The 14,005-nt window shown below is 49.1% G+C and overlaps 1 pseudogene across 1 annotated transcript; it reads left to right on the top strand.

Moving 5' to 3' along the window:
• Positions 1 to 12,444: 12,444 nt before the first annotated feature.
• On the top strand, positions 12,445 to 12,939 carry LOC308256402 (jun dimerization protein 2-like; annotated as a pseudogene). Its single transcript has one exon. The product of its transcript is annotated as a jun dimerization protein 2-like (transcript).
• The last annotated feature ends 1,066 nt before the right edge of the window (positions 12,940 to 14,005 follow it).

The following is a 14,005-nucleotide window of genomic DNA, read 5'->3' as shown; positions in this document are numbered from 1 at the left end:
GTATTACATATGTGTCCTTATCCCCCCATTGACCTCCCACCCCAATCCCATTCATGCTCTCACCCCCCTGGTGTCTGTGTCCATTAGTTATGCTTATAGGTAAAAAGGAGGAACTCCTACCATTTGCAACAGCATGGATGAAGCTGGACAGCATTATGCTAAGCGAAATAAGTCAGTCAGAGAAAGATAAATATCACATGATCTCACTCATTTGTGGGTTATAATGAATGGGATGACATGTTATGGCCTTTGAAGCTGCACTCGGGGCCAGCCACCTTCGTTGTCCCTGCAGGGGGTTGTCCCGACAGGTGCCTGCGACATATTCTCAGTGCAAGCAGTGCCTCAGGCTGTGCGCCGAGCATGCCCTGCTCTGCTCAGAGCCCCGCGACGACTGCACATGGAGCACGAAGTCCCTTCTGTGCGCTGCAGACCACAGATCTGCTCTCCCAGTTCCACGTGCCTCACTTCCTGCGACCCCAGAACTCACCAGTGACACTGACACTGGCATGGGAAGCATAGCAGGCGGCTCAGTGGTCCTGCTCCATCCCCTCAGGTCTCATAATGGGGCCTTCACAGTGCACTCCACACCTGCATCTCTCAGCCCGATGCCTTTATCTGGCTCCAGAGCCCCAACAATCTGAAAAGCTACAGCATGAACACCCTCCACCCCACCCAACGACCTTCAACCGCTGACCTGAATTGGTCTATGAGTACTGCAGCTCTCTCACCCCACGTGAGGCACGTGGTCCAGAATGTGTCGGGTCCTTCGGTGAGCGGAGCACCAGCCGCCATCCATGGTAACTTGCTTAGTAAGATGCTGTCTTAGGCGGCTCTGGCTGCTCTGACAACACGCCGTGGACTTGGTGCTTAGACAATAGACGCTTACTTCGCACAGTACAGGAGGCTGGGAGTCCCATACCATGGTGCTGGCCACTTTGAGACACCCAGGTGAGAGCCCTCTTTCTGGCTGGAAGACACAGGGGGAGAGAGAGAGAGAGAGAGAGAGAGAGAGAGAGAGAGAGAGAGAGAGAGAGAGAGAGAGACTCTCATAAGGGCACTAATCCTTCTGGGCTCCCAGGGGTGAACTCAGGAAAGAGAGGACACAGACGGTCGGCCCTGTCCTTTGCTGGCTTCCTTCCCTCCCTGATCCATTGCTGGTCCTCCCCTGGCACTGCCTCAAAAAGAAGCCCTCGGCTTGAGCCTCCTTCTCTGAGGTCTGCTTGGGGACATCCTAACAAGACTTCCAGGCTCCATCTACAGAGATCAAGGACCCAAGAAAAATGTCCAGATGTAAGCGGCCACGGTGCTTTGCTCTTCAGCAACCATAGAACAAGAGCTCATAAACACGCACACTGTGCAGCCCGCTCCGATGAGTCACCAAGTTTACAGGATGGGTAGTGGAGGCCTTTCAAAGGGCGCTTAAGAGTCATGTGAAGATCTGTTCAACAAGGCCGGCAGAGGCACTCAGCATGGATGAGGGTGCGGCTGTCGGTGCTGAGGTCCCTCCCACCCACCGCAGAGCTGACACCAACAGCCCCCAGGCATGGGCTCAGGAAGTGTTTCTGGAGCGGGCACTCCGCAGCCCAAGGCAGTTTTCCTGGTGTTGCAGCAGGAGGCCACCGGATCCTGTTTTCAGAGCATCCAGGCCCTGCCTGCTCAGTGATGCCAACTGCATGGAGCCGGCACCTCAGAACACGCTCCCTGTCCTCCCCCAATGCCTTCTCCCGTCTCCGAGACACAGGCTGTGCCCATTGGCTGAGGATTGGCATCTGTCGTTGGGTTGACAACAAACAGAAGAAGCCACGGCGCTGACTCAGGGCGGCATGGGTGCCCTTCGGTGATGGGGGCAGGGCACTAAGTGCAATCCCTGAGGTTCTTAACCAGGAGAAAGGTGGGGGAGGGGCTGGTCAGGCTGCACCCAGCCTTCAGTCCCCACAGTGGGTGAAGTCGCAGCGGGGAGCGGGAGGCTGGGCCCAGGCCTCCGACGGCACCCGGTCAGCTCCCGGACATCACTCCATAGCAGCACGGCCCTCCTCTTCCATCTCCTGGCACATAAGCTGGTCACTAAAATCCTGCATCACAGCAAAAATGGACTTTTTGCCAATCTAACCAAAAATAGGTATAATTTTGATTCGTTCACACTGGGCAGCTACTGTCATTTTTTAAATTTGACCATTTAAGGGAAAAGAGGTCAGTGCCCCTGACGTAGTAGTCAGGTCCCGCGTGTTGTAAACATTCTTGCAGCACATGGTGAACATCGTGGCCCCGGAGCTTAGGGACTGGACATAAATCTGGAGGGTGGCAGTAACCAGGAGTGGTCACGCCCCCAGCACGCCCCCGGGAGCCCCTCTGATGGGAGTTTGTCTGCTGCTCACAGTGTCTGAGAGAGAAAGTGGGCAGATCCTAAGTATGAGCAGGGTTTAAATGTATTGATGCTGGCGATGAGGAATGTGGCTTATTTACACTCCTCTCCCTGGCGTTCAGGGAATGATTAGTTGAATATTCAAGAGTGAGCTGAAGTGAAATGGAAATGTGTTTTAAAAATACCTTGGGGAGCAGGGAAACAACCCTAGGACTTGAGCAGGCTAGTGCCACCTCCTCCTGCTCTAGAATAAAGATAAAAATATTTCTCTTCCTATGCGGCAGGAATAGGAATCATCGGGTGCAGATGCTTCGATGGTGAGAGTGGGGCTTGGGTGATGGAGACCAGCCCACCCCGCCATGCCCAGTGGCGTGAGTGGAAGTCAGGGGTGTGCTCCACCCCGGGGCGATCCTGTTCTAGGGACACTGCAGTGGCCTGGAGAGTCCAAAGCCAGACCTGGGTGTGAGGCATGCTGCTCCACATTGACACCATAAAACACCGAGTGGCAAACGCCACATGACCAGAAAGCACGCGGCCACTCACTCCCCTGCAAAGCCCCTGTGGCCACCATCCCTGAAGAGCAGTAACCTGTGAGAGGTCATGGAGAACCAGCATCGTGGGCAGACAGCAGGCCAAGGAGGCAGCCACTTAGGTCACCACAGCACCAGCGCAAAATGAATGGTGTGAGGGAGCTGCAGGGGCAAGAAGGTGTGTGGTGTTCAGTACACACAGACCTGGCAGGCGTGGCACCGCGGGAGAGGGCAAGTCAGGCAGGAGTGGCACATGTGACGACTGAGAATGTGAGGGGTGGACTCCACACACATACACACACACACACACACACAGAATTTGCCTGAGCCCCTCACACGCTAGGGCCGTCCCTATCACACAAGGCTTCCAAACTCGAAGTGTAAAACCTAGATTTCGTTACCTTCTCTTACACATAAAATACTTCCCCCGGGATTACTGAGACAGGTCACTGTTCTTCCAGTCACCTGCATCAGAGCCTGGGAAGTAGGTTCAAGTTTTGACACCCCGATCTCTCCCCCATACATACAAACAAGACCTGCTGGCTCACCTGAATCCCTCTCTGTCACATCCGTCCTCCTATCCAAGCCTCGCTATTTCTCACTTATGTCCTGCCTGGAGCAAGCCTGCTGATGGGCCGCATGCCCCGGAAATGGTTCCTGCTGCCTGCCGGATTTATTTTCACCCCAACCAGGAACTTTTGCTGCTTGGGAGGTGAAGTGTTTCTTCTATCTTCATATCTGTAAGCCCACTGCCACATCTGTGTGGGATCAGGATCTCTCTCAGCTCATCTGTGCAGAAACAGGCTCTTCTTCAGCACATCTGTGTGGGATCAGGCTCTCCCTCAGCACATCTGTGTGGCATCACAGTGTCTCCCTCAGCACGTCTGTGTGGAATCAGGCTCTTCCTCATCACATCTGTGTGGAATCAGGGTGTCTTCCTTAGCGGCCTCTCTGTGCCATCTGCTCATCCTCTGCTCCCTGCTCATCCTCTAAGACTTCATGTCCTCTCCATGTCTTCCTATGGAATCCCCTGCACTGTGTGGGGGAACCCTCCTGCTCCCAACTACTTCCTGGGTCTATAATAGTGTTTATCAAGTTACAATAACTGTCTATTCACTCTGTACGCCTACAACACCTGCAAAGGAATTTGTGTTGGAGACAGTGTTTTATATGAAAACTAGAGGCCCAATGCATGAAATTCATGCAAGGGGCTTGGCCCTCGCATCCCCAGCTTCATCCAGAAGGTCGTCCAGAATGTCGTTTGGCTGTCTGGCCTAATTAGTATATCATGATTTTATTATTATAGATACAGTTTTAGAGGCAGATTGATTTGGACTGTTTTTGTTGTTGTTATTAAAAGAATAAAATAGTATCTATATATATAAAAGGCAAGTGACGAGAACGGCCAGAACGACTGGTCACTATGACGCACACTGCACCTGGCCAACCAGCCCAATTGGGGGCAGGGCCCACCAGCCAACCTCTTCTCCCTGGCCGGCCCCAATTAGGGCGGGACGGCCGGACCCCAACTGTGCACGAATTTGTGCACTGGGCCTCTAGTTATGTCAATAAAAGGAGATGATACACAATTTCAGGTGAGTGTAGTGTTGAGTAGTATTTCGCTCATGGTAGGGGGGCAATGGACAGGAGCTCTTATTCTCATCTTTCTGTCTTTAGTACCTGGCCCATCGCCTGATACCAGGTGAAAGTGAAGTGGGAAGTGGTGTTTGTCAATCAGACTCCGCCATGGGCCACCTAGTATGGGTCTCTCCTTCCCCAGGAGTTCAGATCAGCCTCTGCAGGGAACACACGATCTTCATGCATGTTGCTGCTCTGGAGGCAGAGGCAGGGAGTGCTGGCCACAGTGTGGGCTTTAGGGAAAGCTGTGGTTCTTCTCTAAAAATAGGTGGGCTGCTGGCATGGCCTTTGTCTTTGCATTTCCTCTTGTTCCACTTGCTCTGTGGACGTGCTGCTGGAGATTGAGCAGCGATCTTGTGACCATGAGGACAGAATGGAACAAGAGACAGCCTTGAACAGCAGTCCTAGACTTCTGGCATTTGGATTCTTTGTTTTGTGAAATTATAAGCCTCTCATTGGTTTAAGCTGCCATTTGTGGATTTCTTTTATATTTAACTCAGTTGCCCTAATGGGGGGAGTACAATTTTGCCCCCCAAGGCTCTTTGCCCAGCATCTCAAACTCATTGTGCTCCAGTTGAAGTCACATCTTTATCTCCTGTTCCCTGTACTGGTCTATGGGCAACTTGTACATAGACCATGGCCATGCCGTCTCAATGCTCCCTTCCCTGTCTCCAGTTCCCTCCATCTTTGTGAAGTTGCCCCTCTCTAGCCCATGGTGGGCTTTTCCATTTTGAATTTCCATGACACGTCAGGCCATAGTGTGTACACTGAATTATGTAATACTTCATAGCGTTGCTTTCATACATGGATTGCTTGGTTTTCTGTGTACATTCCAAGCTCGTGAGACAAAGACTGTGGCTAAACCTTCTGTATCCAGATGTGCAGGCTTCACCCTGCACGAGGTGTGCAGCCGCTGCTTGGTAAGAGTCTCCGGTCGACTCTGCAGAGTCTTTTCAGTTAACAAGCTGCGTGCAGTCTTGCCTGGAGCTTCTTCGCAGCATCAATGGGCAAGAGGATCAGAACTGAGCCAGAGCCGGCAACACAGCCTGTCTCCCGAGGCCGTGCTCCTTCTCCCCGGCCACTTCAGCAGAATCTTCCTCCAGTAAACATGGCTCCTCAGGCCTTACTGCCCAGCATGTTGCAGACACTCCAGTTGTGCAAAATAATAGTGTACACAGGGAGGGCTCCTGTAGTCCCATAGCTTGCAACAAAAACTATAGCTCTGTGCACCCTCCACCGTGGGCAGCAGAAACAACCGTGCAACGCCAGGGAAGGCCTTCAGCATGGGGTGGAAGGAGAAAATTAACTGCACACTGAAAGGCTGTAATGAACTTCTGTGAGTGTCAGCAGGAGGAAGGCAGCAAGGGCAATGCAGGCACCAGTGGCATATTCACTTCTTTGGCGGGCATACTTTGCAAGGCTTCCTTGCAGGGCGTGTCCTGACCTGGCCGCCAGTAGACCTCATGGAGCCGATGCAGCTGGAGAGGCTGCTGGGACCAAGGCAGCGTAGCCACCACCACCAACTTGGCGGTGTCTTCAGGCAGCTCAAATATATGGACAAGTCAGGAGTTTTAGGGTAAAATACATGAAATAACCTCTCCTTTCACAATAAAAAGGAGGCCAATGCCTGGGGGTGGCTGCTGGAACCATGTTGGTTGTGTCAGAACATGGTGATCCCAAAATTGGATTTGGGTTTTCTCTCTGAAGTTTTGTCCAGCTGTGATTAGGGGACATTTGCCTATAACTACGTAGGGTGTTTGAAGTGCTGATTCCTGGGCCCACCCCTCCTTCACGGGCCGCTATGGGGAGGCCTGGGAGTGTGCGTTTATACACTAATTACTGGGAGAGGGACTCAACTGTCCTCCAGGTACGCACTTCCTGGCTTTGAGTTCACTTGGGGCCATACAATAGAAGAACGTCAGGAGGCTCTGATGGACCGGAGACAGAGACAGGGTGGGATGGGAGAGGCTGGCCAAAGAGGAAAACCAGAAGAAGAGTAATCAAATTCCTTACAACAAGCATGTCAAACTCGCGGCCCGTGGGCAGCATGCCTCCTTTATTTGGCCTGTGTTAGCCTTTGAGTTTGACATGCCTGCCCCACAAGCATCCCCTTCCCAACGGAACACGTTTTCTATGAAACAAACCCTCCGGACACGCACCGGTTCCCGGTCACCAGCAGACGCATAGCGCCCGTGGGCTTGTGTCCCGGCCTCCCCACTGGGGTGCTGCACAGCCACCCAGCCCAGCCCAGGGGCGTGGCTGAAACACCTGGCACAGGGGGCCTGCTGCACAGCCTCCCTGAAGCGGGGTCAGAGGGAAAGCGACGTGTGCTGCCATGCGCGTTGTTAAGTGTTTGAAGTTGTACTGTTGACATGCTTTTTGTAAAACCTCAAGCACTGCGGAGCGATACTAGCTGGCTCCCATCCTTGTGTGCGGCCACGGAGGCAGCCGCAGGGCGACCTGCATGCCCTCGGGTTAGTGTCTGTGCATCAGGAACCCACGCGTGCCCAGCAGCGCACACATGCTCGCGGCGGGAGAGGTGTCAGTGGTGTGAGGGTGCACCCCTGTGCCTGCAGGTGCTCCTGCAGGCCATCGCTGCCTGGTCTTCGGTTCTTTCCACAGCGGAAACCATGATGTTTACCACCAAAGCCACGGAGCAGAGAAGAGTGGGGGTGGGGTAACAGCCACTTCCTCTCTGAAGAGAAAACGAGAAAAGCACAGCCATGGGAAGAATAGGAGGGGGTGACGTGCTCGGGCGGGAAGCTGCGGGCACCTGAGAGAAGCCTCCGGACCTGCTCCTCCAGGGCCTCCCCGCAAGGAGGTGGAGGCTCCCGCTGCGCCTGGGGATCAGCTTCTCAGGTGGAACCTGGGAGCGCTCCTTTGGAGTGCTCTGACACCTGCTGAGCCCCCCCCTCCCCCCGCCCCGACTCCTCCTCCAAGGGCGCTGGAAAGGCTGAGGGGCCATCCTGAGGACCCACGAGGCCCGAACCAGGGTGCCATGAGGGCAGTGCAGGTCGGTCCAAGGTCAGGAGTGACCATTGCCAGGGCAACACGCACCATCGCCACCCTCAATACCCAGGTCTACCGGGGAGAAGAAAGGAGAAGACACGGGAGAGGGAGAGCCAGGGCCTGACTTCAGTGGAAGCCGGGAATTGCCCACGTTTCAAACAGGCAGACTTGCCTTTGGCCATTGGCAGAAATGAGGGTTTGTGAGCCGCGCTGGGCCCAGGGTGGAGGTGTGGAGAGCATATATTTCTGGCTTCTATGTAGCAAAACACAGCGTAAGTTGTACATATATGATATATATTTTTACATGAATAGAAGTATACTTAATATTAACTCCGTTACTATACTAAATATTTGCAATAATAATCTTTGAAAGCAATTTTTCAGTTAAAATTCATAGTAAATTTACTAAGACAAAAAAGAAGAAATCTCAGGGAAATGAGAAAATACTTCAAACCGGATAATGATTAAAACACCCTATATAATGTGGGGGAAGAAGCTAAAGCAGTGTTTAGAGGGAAATGTACAGCTTTAAATGTCTATAGTAGAAAAGATAAAAGGCCTAATACCAATGATCTATGCTTTTTTTTGTTTGCTTTCTTTTTTTAAATTTAATAAATCTTTATTGTTCAGATTATTACAATTGTTTCTCCTTTTTCCCCCCATAGCTCCCCTCCACTCTGTTCCCACCCCACCCTCTGCCCTTACCTCCCCCGCACTGTCCTCATCCATAGGTGTATGATTTTTGTCCAGTCTCTTCCCGCACCCCCCCACACCCCTTTCCCCCTGAGAATAAGCAATCCACTCCCTTTCTATCCCTTGATTCTATTATATTCACCAGTTTATTCTGTTCATCAGATTTTCAATTCACTTGATTTTTAGATTCACTTGTTGATAGATATGTATTTGTTGTTCATAATTTTTATCTTTACTTTTTTCTTCTTCTTCCTCTTCTTAAAGAATACCTTTCAGCATTTCATATAATACTGGTTTGGTGGTGATGAACTCCTTTAGCTTTTTCTTATCTGTGAAGCTCTTTATCTGACTTTCAATTCTGAATGATAACTTTGCTGGGTAGAGTAATCTTGGTTGTAGGTTCTTGCTACTCATCACTTTGAATATTTCTTGCCACTCCCTTCTGGCCTGCATAGTTTCTGTTGAGAAATCAGCTGACAATCGTATGGGTGCTCCCTTGTAGGTAACTAATTGTTTTTCTCTTGCTGCTTTCAAGATTCTCTCTTTGTCTTTTGCTCTTGGCATTTTAATTATGATGTGTCTTGGTGTGGTCCTCTTTAGATTCCTTTTGTTTGGGGTTTTGTGCACTTCCTGGGCTTGTAAGTCTATTTCTTTCACCAGGTGGGGGAAGTTTTCAGTCATTATTTTTTCAAATAGGTTTTTGGTATCTTGCTCTCTCTCTTCTTCTGGCACCCCCATAATTCTGATGTTGGTACGCTTGAAGTTGTCCCAGAGGCTCCTTACACTATCTTCAAATTTTTGGATTCTTTTTTCTTTTTGCTTTCCTGGTTGAGTGTTTTTTGCTTCTTTGTATTTCAAATCTTTGACTTGATTCTTGAGTTCCTCTAGTCTGCTGTTGGGTCTCTGTATAATATTTTTTATTTCAGTCAGTGTATGTTTAATTTCTAGTTGGTCCTTTTTCATATCATCGAGGGTCTCGTTAAATTTATCGGCCTTTTCTAGGAAATTCTTGAAAAACCTTATAACCGTGGTTTTGAACTCTATATCCAGTTGTTTGTTTTCCTCCATTTCTTTCATTTGTGATCTGTTTCTTTGTCTCCACATTTTCACTGCTTCCCTGAGTTGGTAGGGTGGCTCTGTGTGCTAGGTGTCCTATATGGCCCAGTGGGTCGGCCTCCCAGTTACCTGAGGTGGACACTCTTGGTGCACCCCTTTGTGGACTGTGCGTACAGCCTTGTTGTAGTTAAGTCTTGATTGTTGTTGGTGTCACTGGGAGGAATTGACCTCCAGACCAACTGGCTGTGAGGACCTGCTGTGTCTATAATGGAAGAACTGCTGTGCTGGAGACACACTTATGGGGCAGGACTTGTTTCAGTGGGGCTTTGGTGCTCACTGAGTCTGCCTCTTGAATGTGTCACTTATGGATGTGAGGAGTTGAAATCTGGTGTTGTCTCACACTGACCACTAGATACACTAGCTTCTGGATCTCCAATGGGGTGCAGGTCAGCTACTGTCTGAGGCCACCCAGCAGGAGCTACAGTGAGAACTACAGTTTTCTCCTCTTTGCTTGGGGTTTGGAGGTTTTGGAGCTTCTGACCAGCGCTGCAGTTCGTTAGGTTAAGCTGCAATAGTGCAGGCCATTTATATGCAAAAGCCGCTGCGTGGAGCTTGGGTGGGTTTGTAGATTGTATGGGGCAGGGTCTCAGGGAGTCACTAGACTAGGGCATGGCAAACAGCGATGGCTGGCAGTCAGCCGTCTCTGTGTCTCCACGTTTCCAAGTCCCCTCTTCCCGCGCCCTAGCGCAGTAAACAATGATTGCTGCGTGCACCTCTGCAAGAAAGTCACCCTCACTTTCCAACCCGATGGCAGACAGACCAGCTTCTCCCGTAGGAGTTTGGGTCCCCAGCGTCTCCCCAGAAACTGGAGTTCAGAGTAATTGGGAGCTTGTCTCCCTTCGGGTTGAAAAAAGCAACGCGCCCAGTTGCCTGCCTCCAGCCCGATTCGCGTGCCTCCGTACCTCAGCTTTTCAGCACTTGTGCACGTCTCAATGCTCTTTTCTCTTTCCTTCTAGTTGTAGAACTTCCACTCAGCCAGCTTTCCTGTGGTTCTGGGTGATAGACTTTTTGTCTTTTAGTTGTGGTTTTGAAATTGTTGTGCGAGGCAGCAGTTTAGGTGTTTACCTATCCCGCCATCTTGGTTTCTCTGATCTATGCTTTAAGAAGCCATTGAAAGCAAGCAAATTAAAGCCAAAGTCAACAAAAGAAAGGACATGCTAAAGATAAGAGCATAAGTCAATGAAATAGAAACCACAAAAACAATAATAAAAATAAGTTAATTCTTTAAAAAGTTTAATAAGTTTGATAAGCCCCTAGCAAGAGCAATCATGATGAAATCATATAAAATAGAAATTATGAATATCAGTAATGTTACCTTCACAGAGCCTGCAAGCATTTGAAGGATAATAAGTTAATATTATAAATGGCTTTATGCAAATAAATTTGATAACATGGGAGATATAGTAAAATTCTTTGAAAACACAACTTAAAATAACCGATACATGAAGAAATAGAAGAAATCTGAATAGTGCTATAACTCAAGAATTCAACCATTTGAATTTATAATAAAAAACTTTCCCATCCCCCAAAACTTCCACACTTTGATAATTTCATTGATGAATTCTACCAGACAGTTAATGAAAAATAATGCCCATCTTACACAAAGCTTCAGAAAATAGAAGAGAAAGAAACATTTCCTAACTCTTTATGGGCCAGTATTATCCTGATATCAAAAAACTTGACATATAGATTATAGGAAAAGAAATTTGCAGACAAATATCCCACATGAGTATAGATATGAAACTCATTAACAAAATATTAGTGAATCAAATTTGGTCTTATATGAAAGAAAATTTATCATGATTAAGTGGTTTAGCACCAGGCGATTAATCAGTGTAATTTATCATATTGCCGGACTAAAGAACAAGAATATGGTCATTCCAAATAGATGCAGAAAAAGCATTGAATACAATCTAACATCATTCATGATAAAACTTCTCAGAAAACTAGGAGTAGAAGGGAACTTCCTTAAATGCCTAAAGGACATCTACAAAAATCCTATAACTATCATATTTAATGCTGAAATATTAAGTGCTAGGGAACAAGCCAGCATTGGGCTGTAGGTCCTTGCCAGTGCGAGAAGGTAAGAAAGATAAATGAGAGAGAAATTGAAAAGGAAGTATTAATCTGACTAACCACAGGTGATTTTTGTTTGTTTGTTTTTGTGGGTTTTTTTTTAATCCTCACCCGAGGATATTTTTCCATTGATTTTTAGAGAGAGTGGAAGAGAGGGAAATACAGAGAGAAATATTGATGTGAGAGAAACACATCGATTGGTTGCCTCCTGCATTGGTTGCATACTGCAACTGAGATACATGCCTTTGACCAGAATCAAACTGGGGACCTTTCGGTCCACAGACCAATGCTCTATCCACTGAGCCAAACCGGCTAGGGCAAGTGATTGTTTATGTAAAAGAAAACCTATGAAGTCTGCAAAACAGTTACTAGAACTAATAAATAATTTAACAATGCCACAACATACAAGGTTAATATGCAAAAATCAATTTTATTTTTAAATAAATCTTATAAAATCTATTTATTTATAAATTTTATTTGTAAATTTGAAAATTTATAAATTTAATTTATTATAAAGATTCCATTTTATTTCTACATTAAATTCCATCCCAAAAAATCATAAAATACTTTAGATTAGATTTAACAAAACACACATAAGACCTCTATACCGCAAATCCCATATAATAAAAGCCCAGCAACCATAACAACCAGAATGACCAGAGACCAAAACCACCATGGCCAATCACCGGGCTGGCCCCCGCCTCCCAGCAAGCAGGTAGGGGTGATCAGCAGGGAGGCAAACGGTTGGGGGTGATCAGGTAGGCAGACGAGCAGCTGGGGGCGATCAGGTAGGCAGGCAGAGTCCAGCAATCGATTGCCTCAAAGCGGGAGACACAGGCCACAGCCTGTGGGAGGGATGCTGGGCAGCTGCGATAGGAAGTGCTGGCAGTGGTGGACACTGCAGGGCGGGGCTGGCACCATAGCAGCTCCTGAGTGGGCATGGCGCCTGCAGCCTGACCCAGGCCCCGGGGTCACAGCCTCTCCCTGCAGCTCCTGCAGGCCTGGACTGCCACTTTTCCTGCCATGATTCCTGGGCAGGTCCCGGACCCTTCCTTGACTGTGGGCTCTCTGCCAGGGCTCGGCCTCCTGACCAGACTCCCTAGCTCAGCCCTGACTGCAGAGGAGCTGAAATACGCTGACATCCACAACACTGGGGCCATGATCACCCCTTTGCACTTCCTGGAGGTGAAACTGGGCAAGAGGCCTCAACCTGTGAAAAGTGAGCTAGAAGAGGAAGAGGAGCGGAGGAAAAGGCACTGGGAAAAGAACGAAGTGGCGGCAGCCTGATGCCGGAACAAGAAGAAGGAGCAGATGGAGTTTCTGCAGCGGGAATCTGAGTGGCTGGAGCTCATGAATGTGGAGCTGAAAACCCAGATGGAGGAAATGAAGCAGGAGCAGCAGCAGCTGATCCTGATGCTCAGTCAGCATTGCCTCACCTGCATCGTCAGGACTGACAGCCTTAAGACCCCCGACTCAGAAGGCAACCCATTGCTGGAACAGCTGGAAAAGAAGTGACCATGGGCTGGGAGGAGGAAGGGGAGGAGGAGGAGACGAGAAGAGGAAGGAGGAGGAGGGTCCCAGAGGGCTCTTCCTTGCTGCATGAAAAACTCGTCAATGAGGCTCAGCACAGCCAGCATCAGCCAGGCTTTTTTGTGAAACTCAGATCATCCACACCAGGGGAAGAAACCCAGGCTGATGAAACCCAGGACCAAATGCTGAGACCAAAGTAGTCCTGAGGGGACCTGTTGTGCCTGGGGCCAGGCTTGCAGGGGGCAGGACAGAGGCTCTTGGCCAGAGAGACACCCAACCAGGCAGCAGTGGGCACTTCTCCAGCCTTTCCGCCAAGGCATCCACCCAAAGGACCTCCGAGCAGCCAGGAAAAGCCATGAGTTGCAACCAAAATTAGGCTGAGTATGGAACTCAGAGTGAAACTGAAATCTTCCTGCCCCCCAGCCCTGACCCTGACCCTGACCCTGATCCTGATGCAAGGCTGGAGAAGGGCACAGTGCCAGGCCCTGCTGTACCCACCCACCATGGTCCAGCTCAGTCCTGCCTGGAGTGGCAGCCAAGGTGCACCCTTGCCGGCCCTGCTGGAGTTGCTGTGGGCACAAGGTATGGGCGCCCTTCCAAAGCACATACTCACTGAATGTTTACAGACTGGCTGTCCTGGAAGGGCTTTCAACTGCACATGTGTTTTATATTTTATTTTTTTAAAATATTTTTTACAAAAAAAAAGACTTTATACAAGCAATATATAAATGGATTTCTATAATCACTTGATGTGATACAGTATAAATATGCTATGGTTTGTTTGTTATGAACAGATATTCAGCAGTTATGGCCATTGTGTGTAATTTCTAAGTGCTTTAGTCTCTGGGCGTTGGAGGTGGTAGGGGTGGGGTGCAGTGCATTTCCATCCTGGTAAACCATACATAGTACTCAGTTCTGTATTGCTCAGTAAACATTACTCTTACTTAAAAAAAAAAAAAATGACCACCGGCCGGCGATGCTGTGACAGGTGTGCAGCTGGCCAGTGATTGCAGTGCAGAGGGAGGCCCAGCCCAACCAGGCCATCACATCC

This window comes from Plecotus auritus, assembly GCF_963455305.1.
Source record: "Plecotus auritus genome assembly, chromosome: 8".
NCBI lineage: Eukaryota > Metazoa > Chordata > Mammalia > Chiroptera > Vespertilionidae > Plecotus > Plecotus auritus.
The sequence above is the reverse complement of the archived record's forward strand: the minus strand, read 5'-3'. Positions and strand labels throughout refer to the sequence as shown.